This window comes from Molossus molossus, unplaced genomic scaffold (assembly GCF_014108415.1).
Source record: "Molossus molossus isolate mMolMol1 unplaced genomic scaffold, mMolMol1.p scaffold_m16_p_5, whole genome shotgun sequence".
Taxonomy (NCBI): domain Eukaryota; kingdom Metazoa; phylum Chordata; class Mammalia; order Chiroptera; family Molossidae; genus Molossus; species Molossus molossus.
This window is the reverse complement of record NW_023425388.1, coordinates 97,835,369-97,854,701: the sequence shown is the minus strand read 5'-3', so window position 1 is coordinate 97,854,701 and position 19,333 is coordinate 97,835,369. Positions and strand designations below refer to the sequence as shown.

The window sequence follows — 19,333 nt, the reverse complement described above, 5'->3', positions numbered from 1 at the left end:
GGGGCGTTTGCATTTTCCACATAAATTTTAGAATCAATTTGTTCATTTTCATAACAATAACAAAATATCCTGAGGTTCTAATGTAACTTGCACTGACCATACATCACCATCTGAGGTGAGCTAAAATTTTGCTACTGAGAGTGGTTCCAAAAGAACACAATCTTAGGATGAGTTTTCTTAATTAGTTTTTTTGCTATCTAGAAATAGTTCTCTAATTTGATTGCATTTAAAGGCACAAAAGAGAAAGAGACAGACAGTGAGAGGGATGGAGAGAGAGGAGAGAACTAGAAGAAAGAAAAAAAGAAAGAAAGAGAGGGAGGAATGGAGGGAGGGAGAGAGAGAAAAAATAGGAGAAAGAAAGAGAGAAAGAAAGAGGAAGGAGGGAGGAAGGGAGGGAGGGAGGGAGGAAGGAAGGAAGGAAGGAAGGAAGGAAGGAAGGAAGGAAGGAAGGAAGGAAGGAAGGAAGGAAGGGAGAGAAGAGACGAACAAAAGAAAGGCAGTAATCAATTACCCTTGTTCCAGTAGTTAGAAGAGCACTGATAATCCGTGGTCTCATGTGTAATAAAAACATGCAAAACATTAACACAGGATACTTTAAGTCAAATCTTATAAGAGGGAGTTTTGACTGCCGTCAGACTTAAACTGCAACAATAACTCTTACTTGGGTCTACAGCATTTTGATTGCTACTAATTCCTAATATTAGTAGTTTTTCTTGTTTTCTTGAGCAATCTCACAGGGTTTTATTATTTCATTAATTATTTTAAAAATCAACGTTCTGACATGAAGGACTGCATCATCAAAAGATGGTGGCGGGTAGGACCAGAGGGAGGGTGAGTGTATGAGAGAGAAAGCTAGTGTGTAAGGGAGTATGAGTGGACATGAAGGTGGACAACCAAACTCGTATAGTGCAGAGAGGTTGCACAGAAAGTTCCTGTGCTGTAGACAAGAAGCAACTGGCTACCGAGGTAAGCAGCTTTTCAGGGTGCTTTTCCCTGTGCCCCGGGGAGGTCCCACCATTTTGGAAGATCTTGGTTCTTCCCTGGGAGGAGGCAGTGGGAGAGGCTAGGGCCCAGCAACTTGAGCCACAAGCATACCTGGCACCATTGGACCAGTAAACACATATGCCAAAACAGACCTGTGCACAGTAGTGGGGCTCTCAAGGTGCCAGTCACGGAAGCTGCAGACAGCTGGGAGCACAGCACCATCGCCCATAGTATCAGCCTGATCAGAGTCCAGATATACTCCAGCAACAGATGCTGGGGAGAAGACATCCATCCCCAGGCAACAGAAGCACAGACCAGCAGCTGAGACCCATCCCCAAAAACTACAGCAAAAGCTGATCAGAGTTGAGTCCCACAGGGCAGCAGCACTCCCCAGACACCAGCTGCGGGACCAGGGGCTCCAGAAAGGCCTGTGCTGTCCAGCAGCTCACAAAAACAGTGGAAAGCCACAGCCCCAGAGAGACTGGTGTGATCCATCTGCCTGCCTGCAAGAGGTGAGGGGTGCTGAAGCACCAGAGAGGCCTGTGCAACCCAGCAGGGACTGTGCCAACAGTGCAGAAGATAGGCATAGAGGATTTGAAAATGGAGTCAGAGTGAATAGAAGCTACATAGATGATCTCCAAGGACTAAATGGGAATTACAATTCAAATAAAGACAAATCCTCAGAAAAAAGACACTGAAAAGCAGCAGAAAAGGACTATATATCCAGACATTGGTAAGATCTGGGGAGGTGTGAGAGGGTGGCAGGCTGGGAGCACATGGACAGCAGCAGTCTTAGCTGTGAGCAGCACCCTTGGGGAATAAATACCAATCCCTCTCCACAGTGAAGAGAGCCAGGATAGAGCACAAAAAAAGCCACAGTCGCTAACCTGAGGGCTATGATAGAGGGAGGGCAGACTGGGCTGAAACTCTGTGGGGACACCCGGGATTTGGAGGGCACTCACAGTTTTTGCTGAGTTGCGACCATACAGGACAGTGGCCAGTGTGCTCCTTCCCAAAGCTGTGGGGAAAAGCAGCAGCCCCCCCCCCCCAAGATTCAGCCTTTCCCAGGTGAGACAAAGAAATAAAAGTTGAGGCTTGTTAACAACCAAACCAGCATCTATCCCACATTCTGGAAATTTTCCTATGCAGAACACCAGGGCTACATTCCAATGCACTGAGTAACTGAGACTACTAGCCACCAGGAAAAAACTAGAGGATAACTGAACCTGTTCTGGGCATGGAAATCTACCCAGAAAAGTAAGATTTGACAGTGGTGTTTAACGTGGGCACACCCAGGCTCATCCAAGTCCAGTAGAGGAAGCCACAAACTTCAAACATCAACACCCACAAGGAAAATTTGGCAGGCTCCAAAACCCACTGAGATAGCCAAAATGGTGAAACAAAGAAACAAATCCCAAATGAAGAACAAGAGAACTCTATCAAAGATGAGATAAGTGAAATGCAGTTAGGCAAATCATCAGAGGTAGTGTTCAGACCCATGATCTTGAGGAAGCTCAACAGCATGAGCAAAGACATCAGCACCATGAGCAAAGATGCAGAAACATTGAAAAAAAAAATTAAAAATGAAGAATAACATAGCAGAAATAAAGAACACATTGGAAGGACTAACCAGCAGAGTAGAGGAAGCTAAGGAACAGATCAGTGAATTAGAAGACAGGGCAGAAAAAAATTAACCGATCAGAAAACCAAAACAGAACCTGGGACTCTGCTGCATGAGTTGTTCAGGTGATTCTCATTGATGTTAACCAAATGATAATCACCTAGGGATCTTGTTCGACTGCAGATTCTGATTTAGTGGATTTGAAGGCTCCCAAAATTTGGCCCACCTTTAAGCATTGGAATATGGAATAGCCCCTCCTAACTGGACCCTCCCCAGAATCAGCTGACCTGAGGAAAACCGCAACAAATGGAAATTCATGCTGCTTCACATCCTTTTCCACATTTGGTGGTGTCAGTGTTTTGGATTTGGCCATTTTAGGAGAAAGAAAGCCATCATCAGAATTTGCTTAAGAAGAAAGTTGTGGGGGAGAGAAAAATGGCGGCAGAGTGAACGGAAGCTACACAGACCGTCTCCCAGAACCAAACTGGAATTACAACTATAACACAGACAAATTGACGGGAAAAAGCAACAGAAAAGCAGCTTGCGAGGACCATATAACGAGGGACACTGACTCGATCCTGTTAGGCTTGCGAAGGTGCGAGATGGGGGCTGGGAGCCCGCAGTCGGCAGCTCGCCAGCGGCCTTAGCTGGGAGCAGTGCCCTCGGGTTACACTCCCAGGCGGCTCCACAGCGCAGAGCCGGGACAGAGGCTGAAACAGCCACAGCCACTCACCTTGGGATCCGGTAGAGGGAGGGTAGACTGGACTAGAACTGTGTCGGGACACTCGGGATTTGGAGGGCGCTCAGAGCTTTTGCTGAGTGCAGCCACGCAGGACGGTGGCCATATTGCTCCTTCCCAGGATCTCAAGAGAGGCAGCAGCCCCTCCCTCAGAGATCCAACCATACCCTGTGGGCCATTGAAGTGCTAATTGAGGCTCATTAACAACCAGCATCTGCCCCACCCTTGTGAAAGTCCCTGGTGCTGAGCACCTGAGGGAGTTTTTCAATCACCTGACAATCCAAAACTCATCAAGCAATCTTGACTGCTAGCCTCCAGACAAAAAGATAGAAGATAACAGTACCTTTCCTGGGATAGCAACTTTAACCAGGAAAGTAAGACTTGACAGTGGTGTTTAACATGGGTCCTCCCTCACTCATCTAAACCCAGGAGAGGGAGCCACAAACAGCAGAACACCAACACCCAAGGGAAAACTTGACAGGCTCCAAAGCCCACAGTGATAGCCAAAATGGTGAAACACAGAAACAGAAGCCAAATGAAAGAACAAGAGAAGTCCACTGAAGATGAGATCAATGTGGAGCAATTAGGCATGTTAACAGAGCTAGAATTCAGAGCCATGATCATAAGGAAGTTGAACAGCATGAGTAAGGACATAGAGACACTGAAAATAAGCCAATTGGAAATTAAAAACCATCAAGAAGAGATAAAAAGTGACATATCAGAAATGAAAAACACATTGGAAGGTTTAAAAAGCAGAGTAGAGGAAGCTGAGGAACGGATCAGTGAATTAGAAGACAGGGTAGAAAAAATCAACCAATCAGAAAAACAAAAGGAAAAAACTATTAATAAGAGAACTGTGGGACAACTGGAAACGTAATAATATTCGCATCATAGGAGTCCCTGAAGAAGAAGAAAATGAGCAAGGGATACAGAATATATTCAAAAAAATAGTGACAGAAAACTTTCCTAATTTGGTGAAGGAAGAAGGCATTCAAGTTCAAGAAGCACAGAGAGTCCCAAGTAAGAAGAAACCAAACAGGCCCACACCAAGACACATAGTAATTAAAATGCCACAAATTAAAGACAAAGAGAGAATCCTAAAAGCAGTAAGAGATAAACAATAGGTTACCTACAAAGGAAACCCCATAAGGCTCTCAGCTGACTTCTCACAAGAAACACTATAGGCCAGAAGGGAACGGCAAGACGTAATCAAAGTCATGAAAAACAAGAATCTGAATCCAAAACTACTCTACCCAGCAAGGATATCATTCAAAATAGAAGGTCAAATAAAGAGCTTCACAGACAAAAAAAGGCTAAGGGAATACATTAGCACCAAACCAGCACTGCAAGAAATGTTAAAAGGACTGCTGTAATTAGCAGTAGAAATGGGAAGAAAAATAGAACCACATTAAACAAAAATGGCAATAAATAAGTACATATCAATAATCACCTTAAATGTAAATGGATTGAATGCTCCGATAAAAAGACACAGAGTAGCTGATTGGATAAGAAAGCATGATTCATCTATATGTTGTTTACAAGAGACCCACCTCACAACGAAAGACTCACATAGGTTGAAAGTGAAGGGATGGAAAAAAATTTTCCAAGCAAATGGAAAGCAAAAAAAAGCTGGGGTAGCAATTCTCATATCTGATAAAATAGATTTCAAAATGAAGGCCATAACTAGAGACAAAGATGGCCACTACATAATATTGAAAGGATCTATCAAACAGGAAGATATACCCTTGATAAACATATATGCACCCAATATAGGAGCACTAAAATATATTAAAAATCTTCTAGAGGACTTCCAAGGAGAAATCGACAACAATACTATCAGAGCAGGGGACTTCAACACCCCATTGACAACACTGGATACATACTCTAGGCAAAAAATTAGCAACGAAACAGAGACTCTAAATGAAGCACTAGAACAAATGGATTTAATAGATATCTACAGAGAATTACACCCCCAAACTACAGAATACACATTCTTCTCAAGTGCACATGGGACATTCTCAAAGATAGACCACATGATAGGACACAAACCAAATCTCTACAAGTTCAAGAAGATTGAAATCATATCAAGCATCTTCTCAGATCACAATAGCATGAAACCAGAAATCAATTGCAACAAGAACATTCAAAGACATTTCAACACATGGAGGCTAAATAGCATGTTATTAAACAATGAATGGTTCACCGAGTAGATCAATGAAGCAATTAAAAACTTCCTGGAGAGCAATGAAAATGAAGACACAACAACACAAAATCTATGAGATGCAGTGAAAGCAGTTCTCAGAGGGAAGTTCATAGCACTACAGGCCTACCTCAAAAAACAAGAGAAATTTCTAATTGACTGCCTAACCTCACAACTTAAAGAACTAGAAAGCAAACAAAAAGAAAACCCCAGAGCAAGTAGAAAGAAGGAAATAGTAAACATTAGAGCAGAAATAAATGACATAGACAAAAAAAAAAAAAAAACAATTCAAAGGATCAATGAAACAAAGAGCTGGTTATTCGAAAAGATAAACAAGATTGATGGACCCTTAGCTAGACTCACCAAGAAACAAAGAGAGAGAACCCAAATACACAAAATCAGAAATGAAAGAGGAGAAGTAGCAACCAACACCACGGAAATACAAAAGATTGTTAACAACTACTATGAACAACTATATGGCAACAAATTCGACAATCTAAGCGAAATGGACAAATTTCTAGAAACACACAGTCTCCCAAATCTGGACCGGGAAGAGATAGAAAACTTGAACAGACCAATAACAACTAAGGAAATTGAAGAGGTAATCAAGACTCTCCCAGCAAACAAAAGCCCAGGCCCAGATGCCTTCATGGGGGAGTTTTACCGAACATTCAAAAAAGAACTAACACCCATTCTCCTCAAACTATTTCAAAAAATTCAAGAAGAAGGAAGACTTCCAAACATGTTCTATGAGGCCAGCATAATTCTAATTCCAAAACCAGAAAAAGACACTACGAAGAAAGAAATCTACAGGCCAATATCCCTGATGAACATAGACGCCAAAATCCTGAGCAAAACATTAGGAAATCAGATCCAGAAATACATCAAAAAAATTATTCACCATGACCAAGTAAGATTCATTCCAGGGATGGAAGGCTGGTACAATATTCTCAAATCAATAAATGTGATACACCACATAAATAAGATGAAGAATAAAAACCATATAATCATATCAATAGATGCTGAAAAAGCATTCGACAAAATCCAGCATCTATTTCTGATAAAAACGCTAGCAATGTGGGAATAGAGGGATCATATCTAGATATAATAAAGGCCATATATGAAAGACCTACAGCCAACATCATACTCAATGGACAGAAACTAAAAACATTTCCATTAAGAACAGGAACAAGACAGGGATGTCCACTTTTGCCACTCTTATTTAACATTGTACTGGAAGTCTTAGCCATAGCAATCAGATATGAAAAAAAAAATAAAAGGGATCCAAATTGGAAAGGAGGAAATGAAACTGTCATTATTTGCAGATGACATGATATTATACATAGAAAACCCTAAAGAACTCCATCAAAAATCAACTAGACTTAATAAATGAATTTGGTAAAGTAGCAGGATACATAAATAACGTCAAGAAATCAATGACATTCTTGTACACCAATGATGAACTCACAGAAACAGAAACTGAAAAAACAATCCCATTTACCATAACACCAAAAAAATTAAGATACCCAGGAATAAACTTAACCAATGAAGTAAAGGACCTATTTGCAGAAACTACAGGTCATTGACAAAAGAAACAGAGGAAGATATAAAAAAGTGGAAACACATACCCTGTTCATGGATTGGAAGAATTAACAGCATTAAAATGTCCATACTACCCAAAGCAATCTATAGATTTCATGCAATCCCCATCAAAATCCAATAACATATTTAATAGAACTAGAACAAATATTTCAAAAGTTCATATGGAACCAAAAAAGACCCCGAATAGCCACAGCAAATTTGAAAAAAAAGAACAAAGTAGGTGGGATCACAATACCAGATATCAGGTTATACCACAAAGCGACTGTAACCAAAACAGCCTGGTACTGGCACAAGAACAGGCATATAGGCCATTGGAACAGAACTGAAAACCCAGAAATGGACCCAAGGCAATACTCTCAATTAATATTTGACAAAGGTGGCAAGAGCATACAGTGGAGTAAAGACAGCCTCTTTAATAAATGGTGTTGGGAAAATTGGACAACTACATGAAAAATATGAAACTAGACCATCAACTTACACCATACACAAGAATAAACTCAAAATGGATAGAAGACTGAAATGTGACCCATGAATCCATAAAAATTCTAGAAGAATATGTAGTCAACAAAATTTTGGACATCATACGGAGAAGAATTTTCACTGATACATCACCTAAGGCAACAGAAACAAAGGAAAAAATGAACACAATGGACTACATCAAACTAAAAAGCTTCTGCACAGCAAAAGAAACAACCATCAAAATGGAAAGGCAGCCCCCTGTATGGGAGAACATCATTGCCAATGATGTCTCAGATAAGGGGTTAATTTCCAAAATATATAGAGTGCTCATACAATTCAACAAAAGGAAGACAAAGAACCCAATTAAAAAATGGGCAGAACACCTAAATAGACACCTCTCCAAACAGGACATACAAATGGCCAAGAGACATATGAAGAAATGCTCAATATCACTAATCATCAGAGAGATGCAAATTAAAACAACAATGATGTATCACCTCTCACCTGTCAGAATGGCCGCCATCAACAAATCATGAAACAACAAGTGTTGGCGAGGGTGTGGAGAAAAGGGGACTCTAGTACACTGCTGGTGGGAATGCAGACTGGTGCAGCCACTATGGAAAACAATATGGTGTTACCTCAAAAAATTAAAAATTGAACTTCCATTTGACCCAGTGATGCCACTTCTAGGAATATACCCTAAGAAACCTGAAACACCAATCAGGAAGAATATATGTACCCCCATGTTCATAGCAGCACTATTTACAATAGCTAAGATTTGGAAAAAGCCCAAGTGTCCATCAGTAGATGAGTGGATAAAAAAGCAGTGGTACAAATACACAATGGAGTACTATGCAGCGGTAAGAAAGAAAGATCTCTTATCCTTTGAGACGACATGGAGGGACCTGGAAAGTATTATCCTAAGTGAAATAAGCCAAGCAGAAAAAGACATATACCACATGATCTCACTTATTTTTGGAATATAATGAACATAACAGTCCGAGGAACAGGGTAGTCCCATAGACTTGGAAGTGGGGTACAGACTGGCAATCCCCAGATAAGGGGGTTGAGGGGGTAGTGATAAACCACAGAACTAATATGTATGTATGCATGAGCAATGGACATGGACAACGAAGGTGTGGACAGGGTGGGAAGGGTGGGAGAGGGATATCAGTGGGGGGAAAAGGAGAAACATTTGTAACAAAAATAAATGAATTAATTAAATAAAGAAAAAGAAAAATGAGCTTTCTGATTTCTGAACTTTTTCTTATAGGTTTACTTTTCTTCATTCTACCTTCTTGACTTTTTAAAATTTATTTTTTTATAGATATTTCTCCTTTTTCTCCCCATCGACATCCTCCTACCCATCCTCCCCAAACCATCCTCAGCTCTGTTGTGTGTGTCCATCAGTTATGTGTACATGTATATAAGTTCTGTGGTTTAACTCTTCCCTCCCCCTGCACCAACCCCCTCTTCTGAGTGTTCTCAGTCAGTACCCTACTTCCATGTCTCTGGGTCTACCCTGTTCCTCAGACTGTTATATTCATTATATTTCATATATAAGTGAGATCATGTGGTATTTGTCTTTTTCTGCTTGGCTTGTTTCACTTTTGCAGAAAACTACAGGACACTGAAAAAAAAATAAAGGAAGATATAACAAAGTGGAAGCACATACCTTGTTCATGAATTGGAAGAATTAACATCATTAAAATGTCCTTATTACCCAAAGCAATCTATAGATTCAATGCAATCCCCATCAAAATACCAATGACATATTTCATAGAACAAGAACAAGTACTTCAAATGTTCATATGGAACCAAAAATGACCCCGAATAGCCACAGCAAATTTGAAGAAGAAGGACAAAGTAGGCGGGATCACAATACCAGCTATCAGGTTATACTACAAAGCGATTGTAATCAAAACAGCCTGGTACTGGAACAAGAACAGGCATATAGACCAGTGGAACAGAACAGAGAACCCAGAAATGGACCCAAGGCAATATGCTCAATTAATATTTGACAACGGTGGCAAGAGAATACAGTGGAGTAAAGACAGCCTCTTTAATAAAGAAGCTGTTTCACTGGTCTATCTGCCTGTTCTTGTGCCTGTACCAGGCTGTTTTGATTACAGTAGCTTTGTAGTATAACCTGATATCGGTATTGTGATCCCACCTACTTTGTCCTTCTTTTTCAACATTGCTGTGGCTATTCGGGGTCTTTTTGGGTTCCCTATGAACTTTTAAAGTATTTTTTTCTAGTTCTGTGAAATATGTCATTTGTATTTTGATGGTGATTGCATCGAACCTATAGATTGTTTTGGGTAATATAAACATTTTAATGATGTTAGTTCTTCCAATCTATGAACAAGGTAGGTGCTTCTACTTTTTTTATATCTTCCACTATTTCTTTTTTCAATGTCCTGTAGTTTTCTGCAAATAGGTCCTTTACTTCTTTGGTTAATTTAATTTCTATTTATCTTAATTTTTTTTTTTTTGCAATGGTAAATAGGATTTTTAAAATTTCTCTTTCTTTGAGTTCATCACTGGTGTATAAGAATGCCTTTGATTTATTGATGTTAATTTTGTATTCTGCTACCTTGCCAAATTTATTTATTAAATCTGGTAGATTTTTGATGTAGTCTTGGGTTTTTTTTATGTATAATATCATGTCATCTGTGAATGGCAGTTTCACTTTCTCCTTTCCAATTTAGATCCTTTTATTTTTCCTCTATGTCTGATTGCTTTGGGTAAGTGGGCATCCCTGTCTTTTTCCTGTTCTTAAAGAAAATGCTTTTTGTTTTTGCCCATTGAATATAATGTTGGCTGTATGCCTTTCATGTATGTTCTTTATTATGTCAAGATATGATCCCTCTATTCCAACATTGCTGAGCGTTTATATCAGAAATGGGTGCTGGATTTTGTTGAATGCCTTTTTAGCATTTGTTGAGAAAATCATGTGGTATTAGTCTTTATTTTGTTTATGTGGTGTATCAAATTTATTGATTTGCAAATATTGTACCAGCCTTGCATCCCTGGGATGAATCCCACTTGGTCAAGGTGAGTCATGTTTTTGATGTTTTGCTGAATCTGATTTGCTAGTATTTTGTTACAAATTTTGGTATCTATGTGCATCAGGGATGTTGGAATGTAGTTTTCTTTCTTTGCAGTGTCTTTTTCTGGTTTTGGAATTAGAATTATGCTGGCCTCATAAAACAAGTTTGGAAGTTTTCCCTCTTCTTTAATTTTTTAAAATAGTTTGAGGAGAATGGGTGTTAGTTCTTTGAATGTTCAGTAAAGCTCCCCCATGAAGCCATCCGGGCCTGGGCTTTTTTTTTTTTTTTTTGCTGGGAAAGTCTTGATTATCTCTTCAATTTCTTTAGTTGTTATTGCTGTGTTCAAATTTTCTCTTTATTCCTGGTCCAGTTTTGGGAGACTATATGTTTCTAGAAATTTGTCCATTTCATTTAGATTGTTGAATTTGTTGCCATATAATTGTTCATAATATTTGTTAATGATCTTTTGTATTTCTCTGGTATCAGTTGTTACTTCTCTTTCATTTCTGATTTGTGTATTTAGGTTCTCTCTGTTTCTTGGTGAGCCTAGCTAAGGGTCCATCAATCTTGTTTTTTTTTTTTGAAATACCTACTCTTTGTTTCATTGATTCTTTGAATTATTATTATTTTTTTTGGTCTGTATGTCTTTTATTTTTGCTCTGATCTTTACTATTTTCTTCCTTCTACTTGCTCTGGGGTTTTCTTTTTGTTTGCTTGCTATTTATTTAAGTTATGAGGTTAGATATTCTATTAGAAACTTTTGTTTTGTGAGGTAGACCTTTATTGCTATGACCTTCCCTCTCAGAACTGCTTTCGCTGCATCACATAGATTTTATGTTGCTTTGTGTTCATTTTCATTGCTCCTAATTTCTTCCGTGATCTACATGGTAACCCATTCATTGTTCAATAACATTCTATTTAGCCTCCATGTTTTCAAATATGTTTACATGTTCTTATTGCAATTGATTTCTAGTTTTACGCCATTGTGATCTGAGAAGATGCTTGATGTAATTTCTATCTTCTTGAACTTGTAGAGAGTTAGTTTGTGTCCTAACATGTGGTGTATCTTTGAGAATGTCTCATGTGCACTTGAGAAGAATGTGAAGTTTTAGTTTTGGGGTGTAATTTTCTATAGATATCTATTAAATCTATTTGGTGTAGTGCTTCATTTAGTGTCTATGTTTTCTTGCTAATTTTTTGTCTAGAGGATCTATCCAGTGATGTCAGCGGGGTGTTGAAGTTTCCTGTTATGATTGTATTGCTGTCAATTTCTCCTTTAAAGTTCTCCAGAAGATTTTTAATATATGTTGGTGCTTCTATATGGGTGCATGTACGTTTACCAAGGTTATACCTTCCTGTTGGATAGATCCTTTCAATATTATGTAGTGGCCTTCTTTGTCTCTAGTTATGGTCTTCATTTTGAAATCTATTTTATCAGATATGAGTATTGCTACCCCAGCTTTTTTTTCCTTTTCATTTGCTGGGATGATTTTTTTCCATCCCTTCACTCTCAACCTATGTGAGTCTTTTATTGTGAGGCAGGTCTCTTGTAAACAACATATATGTGAGTCATGTTTTTTTTATCCAGTCAGCTACTCTGTATCTTTTGATCAAAGCATTCAATCCATTTACATTTAAGGGGATAATTGATTTGTACTTATTTATTGCCATTTTTGTTTAGTGTGGTTCTATTTTTCTTCCTGTTTCTTCTACTAATTACAGCAGTTCTTTTAGCATTCCTTGCAGTGCTGGTTTGGTGCTAATGTATTCCCTTAGCCTTTTTTTTTTTTTCCCCCATCGGGAAAGCTCTTTATTTGACCTTCTATTTTGAATATGCCTTGATGGGTAGAGTAGTCTTGAAGTGAGATCCTTATTTTTCATGACCTTGATTACTGCATGCCATTCTCTTCTGGCCTGTAGTTTTTCTGTTGAGAAGTCAGCTGACAGACTTAAGGGGTTTCCTTTGTAGGTAACCTGTTGCTCATCTTTTGCTGTATTTAGGATTCTCTCTTTGTCTTTAATTTTTGGCATTTTAATTACTGTGTGTTTTTGTGTGGGCTTCTTTGGGTTCTACTTACTTGGATTTTAATATGCTATTTTATTTTAACTTCTTACATCATTTTCTACATAACCTCACTCCTAATGCAGATGGGAACACTCTAAATTTACTTATGAATACACTTCTAGCTACAGTGTACAAGTCTTATTGTAATATTTTTACTATTGTCTAGTTCAAACGATATTCTAATTTCCATTGTAAATTCTTCATCTTTTTATTATTTAGGTTTTTGAGAAATAAATATTAAAAATTGCTGGACAGTGTTTGCATTTATTACACACATATATGTACACACATATTTGAATATGGTGCTGTTGCTTAGAAGGCTGTACTGAGAAACACTCTGATTTTTGTGGAGTAAGCTCTTGCAACCCAGGAGGTAGGATTATGCAAATACTAGCAGATGATTATGTAAATATAAATGTACTTGTTCTACTAACGCTTGACATAGTGACACATTTATTTAATTTTACATATATCAATACTTTTTTCTAAAACATATTAAGAAATAATTTAGAATATTTTTTTTTTTTGCATTTATCTTCATATAGAGTGGAGGGAAAGAGGGATGGAGAGGGAGAAACATTGATGTGAGAGAAACACATCGACTGGTTGCCACCCATACAACCCAAACTGGAGCTAGGGACAAACTACAACCAAAGTACGTGCCCTTAGCAGGATCCGAACCTGGGACTCTCAGGTCCTAGGGCCAATGCTCTAACCGCTGAGCCAAACTGGTCAGGGCTTAGAAGATTTTTATTTAATGCAGAATTCTTACCTCTTAGTCAGGTAGATGAGCATTGTGAAATCTTGGCAGAACATTTTACAGGTGAAAGATTTCAATTTCTGAGAGGATTATATGGCAGATGGCAATATGAAAGAACTACTCAACTGTCTGAGTACAAAATTTACATAACCATCTGCTGGGTATTCATTTCCCTGGGCTTCAAGATTTGCTTGGAGGCTAGGCAGTGTGCAGACTCAAAGTGTTTTAGCATCCAAGCACTAATATGTGTATGTTCTTTAGATGATAAATAGATAAATAGATGATAGATAGATAGATAGATAGATAGATAGATAGATAGATACGTATGAAATATTTAAGAAAGTTTTTTGCTGCTATGTAGGTCATTTTTTTTATTTTTAGTGGTTTTGTAAGATATTTGGTTGAATACTCTAAATAGAAACATATCAAGCATCTTGTTTAGTCTTTCAACTAAAAAGCTTGAACAAGAGTCCACCAATATTTAATCTTAAACCAGTTCATTTTCCTACAATTTAGTCAAGATTACACTTGAAAAACTAGTGTTTTATAGATGAATATCTTATAATTGGATGTTTATAAAGCAGTATATTTAAATCATAAAATAATAAAAATAATTTACTAGGAGAAATTAAGCCAATATTTTAAGATATAATTAAATGCTTGCAAAATTCTTTGTATTCGTTTGTTTGTTTGTTTACTTTCCCTCTCTCCCTTTCTGCGTTTTTGAGTAAAATACAAGTCCAGTTAACAACCACTCAGGAGATAACTACTATATTATTTTAATTGAAAAATATTTATTCAAATGCACATATTCAGGGAAATACAAAATCCATAATTGCATATTGACCTTTATACTAAAATAATACTCAATAATACCTGTGACACTTGTTAAATTGTGCAATCTCACCTGTAGTAATTGAGTTACAGTTTCTGTCATCACTACAGTGATTGAAGTTCTTAATATATAATTTTGCCTTCTCTATGATTGAGAATTTTCCTGATATTAATAAACCACTAGAAAATTATTTCAAATTATAAATATTACTTTCAAAGTTTTATATCTCAAATTATCATATAATCAAAGTAAAGCAAAGATTTGTGGTATATATTGTATTTTGAGGTAGGAATTTTTACTAACAATATATATCAAAACAAACACTTGCTCAATAAAAGACAGTATTTGCTCTGTAAAGTTCAGAATAGCAAGTTGTCCAACCTCCAAGATCTTGGTCAGTTGAGGTGACTAGGAAATTAATCAGGCTTTTGAGGGCACTAGATGAGTTATTTCCAGGACCTAAGATGAGATGTATATAGACTCTTCCTGAGTAAAATGAACACTAATGCTTAACAACTTACTTATAAAAAAGATTTAATTTGTATATTGAAAAAGTAGCTTGCTCCTTTTGCACCTCTGTAGACCAGTTTGAGTAAATTTTACTTGGATATTTTGTATTGACAATTCTTGATGTGTTCAATGACTAAGGCTATGTTCTGATAGAAAATCATCTTACTGAAGCTACTAAAATGTTTTCTTGGAATTATTTTTCAGGATATATTTGAGGATCAAAATCCTCTAGTTTAGCTATTTGTGCCAAATAAGTAGTACTCTCCTGACCTTTGGTAAATAATTAGTTCCAGTTAGTAGCTTGAGTAATCCAAAAAAGATATGTCTTAATATTAAACTGTCTGATCTCATAACATAATGCTCCTTGGGAAAATAGGATTATTTACATGACATGGGAAAAAAGTACATGTGTTAACAAGTAACTGACATAAACAGTTTTCTTTATATCTGCTGTAGTTTATATGCATGCAATAAATTTGCTTTAAAATGAAGTAAATCGTCTTGTCCATTATGCTGTGAAATAAAAAAGACGTGAGTATATAATTCTTTATTAGATAACTGGTATGTTCACTTAGAAAACTCTATTGGTCTTTAGCATTTCTTGATTACTATATGTGATTAATGTTTCAGAATATTTTCTAGAAAATTTATGTTTTTCTCATCTCATACAAGCTGCAGTGTGTTTTAAATAGTTTGGTGATACATTATATTTAACAATATTTATAGATAGCTTAGTCAACACAAGTGATTTGTTTAGTAATTCCACTGGAAAGCTGCAACTAGAAATCAGCAATATTTAATCTTAGTTGATGTCCGTGAAAATGCATTTAAATGTTTGTGTGTATTTTTAAAAAAAGTATTTTAGACATGAGATATATATATGAAATGAGTTAGAACATGACATTAAGCCAAAAGAGATAAAGCACATAATATTGTCTCAGTTTTTTTATTTGGTTGTTTACTTTTATGTTTCTTTTAATTTTACTCCCTTCTCGGATTAATTTTTTTTTTAACAACTCAAATTTGTCTTATCATCTACACAGGTGCTGTTATTACTATTATTATCTACTCAAGTGCTAAGTACAATATTATTAATATTGTATATGTTATTATTAGTATTATGTGCTGTTTTTTAATTAATTAATTAATTTTGTTAATACTTGCCAGAGGATATTTTTTCCATTGATTTTTAGAGAGAGTGGAAGGGAGGGAGGAGGAGAGAGACAGACAGACAGAGAAACATTGATTAATTGCCTACTGCACATGTCCTGACCAGGGTCAGGGATGGAATTTTACTGCCACGCAAATATGTGCCCCTCAAAGGAATCAAACCCACGACCCTTTGGTGTGTAGGCCAACATTCTAACTGCTGAGTGTGGGAGACTGTTTGCATGGCATCCATTTCGCAAAAATCTGCTCTGCCATCTCCTGCCCCAAGGCAGGATATCTCTGCATCTCTGCATACAATGTTTCTGCATTCCTTTAAGTAACCATTTACTCAGCCAGTTACGCTCTGTTTATCTTTTGTTCCACCCGGGATATTTACATGATATTTACCTGAAATTGCTTCGGGGTGGTTACCACAAATTTATCACTTGGCAACAAATGTTCTTGTTTTTCTGCTTCTTGCCCTATATATACTGTGGATCTCCCCAGAATAAACGAGACTTGATCAGAGCCCTGTCTTGTCTCCATTTCTCCTGTCTCTTGTCCCTCCTCATCCTCACTCCCCCTCTAGAGTCCTCGTTGCTCGACCTGCGGGACGGGTCAGCTGAGCCCACTGGCCAAGGCTGAGTTAATATTTTAAAATTGAATATAGTATCACTGATGTTAACATGCCTAATTTCTTGACTACATATGAAACTTCTAGAGATTTCCAGTCAGTGTCTTTTCTTAACCAGTGTTAGTCTAGAAAAACAGTATGTGTTCAATAAAGAATTTAATTTAATTTAAGATTGTAAGTTACTTAAGATCTCTTCTATAGCCATTCTCCCCAAGAATTTAAAATTTTTGCAGTTGCTTAACAATTAAAATAAGAAGGAAAACATACATTTAACAATATTGTCACTAAACCTGGGAAGGAGGATATTCAAGACTCTGGGTACTCTAAGTAGTGCACTTTGCGAGTGTCATTCATGAGCAGGAAAGTTCCTACATTCCTATTTATTCTATTTATTTTCATCAATTATTGAAATACCATGTAACCCTAAATAGGCCTTGCACTGTGTTTTCTTTATTTAAAAAATTTAGACTAATCTGGATATATAATAGTTTCTGAGTATCTAAATAACTAGCTTATTTAGTTATTGAGTTATTGAGTGCACAGAAGCATCAAACCCTACCTTCTTAGTTTCCAGGATTCCATCTGAGAAAGCAAAAGAGACCCATGATTTAAGTGAATGAGCAATTCATTAATTTCCAAAAATCCTAACGCAATACTGAAATAGAAAAATGATTACAGGTTGTTGTAGACAGCGCAGATAAACAGTGACTGATGGTTTGCTGTTTATCTGGAATTAAAATTGTTATATAGCATATTTTATACTCATTTTTTAACCAAAAATATATATTGAAGAAGGAAAGACAGGTCTATGTATTTTAAATGATGATTATCCAAATAAATTGCTCCCATATTAGTGATTTCCGTTTACTGTCTTTCTATGCTATTCCTCTGAAATTGACATAGTATTATATTCCTTTTCAGTGATAATTAAAAAACTGGAACTGTTTATAATTCTATCATGTGAATTTCACTGCTACAGATTGCCCATTTGTGGAAATCTCTTTTCAGAGACAATTGAACCTAACTTTGATATTTGACATTTTCATTTCCAAGAGGATATAAGCTTTATCCTTGACACTAAGGCAGGTTGGAGGTGATATATGTGACAGTCCTATTCCTTATCGTAGGTGAAATAGGAAACTACAAGTTCAATTTTAAGGTGGCTGTAAAAAAGGGATTGCAGTCTGTTGAGGAAGAGAGAGATTAAAAAGTTATGGAATAAAATGTATTCATTTGGCCATATATTTTGAAATAATTTTTTAAAGCAAATTGAAAACTATATTAGTTATAGATAAGCTAAAATTACTCATTTAAAAATGCTTTAATAATAGGATTAAATCCTGGTTTTAGAGTGTTCTCTTTAAAAAATGAATACAGATATAAATTATACAATTATATATAAATGTATTTATTTAAAATGAGATGATATATCACAATAAATTACGAGTGTTAAATACCACAAACCTCACAAAATACATAAAGGTGAGATATTTAGATTATTATTATTTAAAATCTTTTTTTTATTTTTAGAGAGAGAAACACCTATCTGTTGCCTCCTGCATGTACCCTGTCCTGGAATCAAACCCACAACCTGGGTATATGCCCTACCAGAATCAAAACGGCAACCTTTTAGTGCATGGGATGCCACTCTGACTAACTGAGCCACACCAGCCAGGAAGAGCTATTAAAATTATTTAACATAAAATTTTTGTACTATCTTGATTAAATATTAGATATTAAATAATTTCCTATAAAGAAAAATATATAATTTATATTTTTCTATAACATATTTGACCAGAACATTTTCATTATTAGTAAATTAGAAAAATTTTTCATCTCATGACACATTATTTATAGTTTAATGTTAAGATTTATGCAAATTTGGGAGGGGGTTTCTACAAATTCCCTTTCATACATTGACTATGTTTGGAAAAATTTTCATATTCCATTATCTGACTCCCTCTTATTCAAATCTCATCTCTTTTCAACAAGCTACATTCTTTATGTCCTATGTAGTGCAATAATCAATTTTATATTTTACTGAGTGATAGTATTAATTTGTCCAAAATTCATCATCTTTAGGCTAGACTGTAAGGAAAGAAAGAAGTCTTTTACAACGCTCCAAGGAAGCCATCTAATTTTTGTCAACACATGAATATTGGTAACTCCAACATACATTTTATCACCACTTATGCCAGAAGATACAGAGATGTGGCAAATTCTACCATTGTGCAGGTTATTCACAAGATACTGGTCCCTGACAACAACACAGTAGTGGTGCTCTTGCCAACTCATACTAAATAGGCAGGATGGGGCCAGTCAAGTTTCCACTAGGCCCTGTAGCTCATCCATCTTTACCCATGCTCTGAAGAGTGAAAGAGGCTAATCTCTGAGTTGCCAGATTGTTATGGCTAAGAGTGGGTTAACTACTACTGACCTTAGGTCATGAGTTTTCTCCAGTGAACACTCTTCCAAGTGGTCAGGTGCATGTGCTATTTGGACATCTATTCCTGTTTGAATCACACTAATTTTCAACATTGTCTTTGATGACTTGGAAAGAGGAAAGTTTTGCTTACCAAGTAAACTTTTTTATATAAAGAGTACATTATTTTGTATAGAAATAATGTAATGTGAAATAGTTGTCAAGTCCTTCTAAATAATTATTGACTTCTGAATGAATTGCTTCAACCAGGGAATATATGTATTCATTCAAATATTATTA

At 36.5% G+C, this 19,333-nt stretch overlaps 1 pseudogene; it reads left to right on the top strand.

The window, feature by feature from the left end:
* The first annotated feature begins 869 nt into the window (after positions 1 to 869).
* Positions 870 to 19,333, top strand: part of LOC118617021 — a 71,363-nt pseudogene continuing 52,899 nt past the window's right edge.